The 2,165-nt window shown below is 43.3% G+C and overlaps 1 protein-coding gene across 2 annotated transcripts in view; it reads right to left on the bottom strand.

The window, feature by feature from the left end:
• Positions 1-2,165, bottom strand: part of KCTD20 (potassium channel tetramerization domain containing 20) — a 22,462-nt gene that overhangs the window by 12,813 nt on the left and 7,484 nt on the right. The gene's annotated exons all lie outside the window — the stretch shown is intronic.

The following is a 2,165-nucleotide window of genomic DNA, read 5'->3' on the forward strand; positions in this document are numbered from 1 at the left end:
CCAGCTTGTGACCGTTATTCCTGGTCACTCCTGGCAGCGCACGGGGGAACAGGGACTCCCCCAATACCTGCTGATCCCCCCTGACCAGTCTGACGTGTCTTCTGCACACTGGTGCCTAGTCTGGATGGATGCCCCCAAATCTGTCACTGTAGGGAAGAAAGGCACTGGGGGAGTACAGGCTGTAGGGGCTGCATGACAGAGGAGGAGAGACACCTGGAGATCCAGTGTTGGGAAGTCTCAATAGCTTCAAACGCTCCCTCCTATAAGCATGGCGTCTCCCCCAAATACTTTAAAACCCTCCTGTAGCTTCCATCATGAAACAGAGAGTGCCATTGAAGGGATTCTCTCCCTTCCTAAAGTTATTTCCTCACAATGTCACATGGTGTTAAATCATCCAACCCCAAGTTCCCACGGCTAAGTTCCTTTAAACCTCCGCACGTCAGGCAGTCCAACCCCTTTAAAGTTCTCCCATTTCCTCTCTTCTTTCTACATTGCTCTTACATTCTTCAGCTGTTTTGCCCTCTTCTTTGTTGGCACCTTCATCCATGCAAAGCCGCAAATAAAAAACAATCAGTCTTCTTTACTTTGTGCTTTAATTTACCCTTTGCTCCTTCCACTACCTCCTTCCTTCCCCCCTATGCCGACGGCCTTGCTAATGGAGTTTGCATAATTTCCTGTGCCAGAATAATTATTCAACATATAATTTTTGTTTGAATCCAGCTCCAGGTTCTGTAAAGCCTGACGTAACATTTACAAGGCTACAGAAAAGGTGAATAAACAATGTTAGATAATAAAACAATAAATGGTCATCAGGGAGTTTTTCAGTCATGTCGTGCCAAGGCTAATGGCCGTAAGAAGCAATCCAGAGTGTTAAGATTATCCTTACTGTAAGTGCAAGTGCTGCATTCCTAATTAAAATTAACAATTAATTCTTTTCTAAAACACGTGCTAATTTAGCCATGTTTTTATTTCTGAATAGTTTTAGAAAAAGACTTGATCGCACATACCTTGCCGGGATCGTTTGATCTCAGCAGTATTCCTGCCCAGAACAGGGGAGTTGGACTCGATGTTCTTTCAAGGTCCCTCCCAGCCCTTTGTTTCTATGATGTGAATTTCCATGATCAAAGTCAAGCAAGGCTCTTCCCATCTGTTTTGGCCCGTGTTATGTACTGTATATGTATGCTACAGAGACCTCGGAGCCACACAGAATCTCCCTAGAGCAAGGTGAATCAGAGACCTTATTCATAAAGGCACGTCATAAAAGAAAAGGATGTTACCACATGCCTAGAAGCTACGGTGAAATTGAATCTGACCCAGATATTACAACTTCAGCTGCTGAATGTACTTTTCATAAGCAACTGGCTTTGACACTTTTATTCCTCAATTTTTCTGTTTAATGATGCAGCACTGGTGAAAGGCACTGGACAGAGAGCCCTGGAGACAGCAGGAGATGCATACCCCTCGATCCTGGGGCTCTTATGGGCACTGGGCCTGGTTTTTCCCATTGCAATTAAGAGTGATCAACCCTCCTGAAAATCAGGTTTGCTATGAGTAATGCTAACTGGTGCTTCCACTAGGGCAATGCAATCCCGTTCTGTCACCTCCTCACAGGCATGGCTGAATCCCAGCTTTGGTGCATTAAACATAAACGGACGTAAGAGTCAGAGCTGTAGACCATGATTACATTTGGGCAGCACAGCAAAGCCTAGTAACCAGTCGTTTAACGTGATGATCCCATTATGATGAATGCAATCCTATATGGAAATGGATTCTTAAGACCACATAAAAAGGCTATATTCAAATCTGTCCAGCTCCCTTTCACGCCTAAGATCAAGGTGAGCTACCTTAGTCCTTACCATGGCGGTAATGAACATATAATAATAATTTACACTTTTCATCTTCAAAGCTTTTTACAGATATTTAGAGGATTCGTTCATTAACAACCTTGTAAAGTGCTGTGCAGAATGTTTTTTAGATGAGAGAAAATGGAGGCAAAGAATAAGGACATTTTTTTTTTTAATTAGACATTGAATTTGAGTGCCCAGCTTCAAATGGCTTGGGTGGAGGTTTTGATTTTCAGAGGGTCTACAAGTCCCACTGACTTCAACTCTCTTCTTAGGCACTGAGCACTTCTGGAAAAAAACCCAAAAAACCCAAAAAACCAG

This window comes from Crocodylus porosus, unplaced genomic scaffold (genome assembly GCF_001723895.1).
Source record: "Crocodylus porosus isolate Cpor-Errol unplaced genomic scaffold, CroPor_comp1, whole genome shotgun sequence".
Classification (NCBI taxonomy): domain Eukaryota; kingdom Metazoa; phylum Chordata; order Crocodylia; family Crocodylidae; genus Crocodylus; species Crocodylus porosus.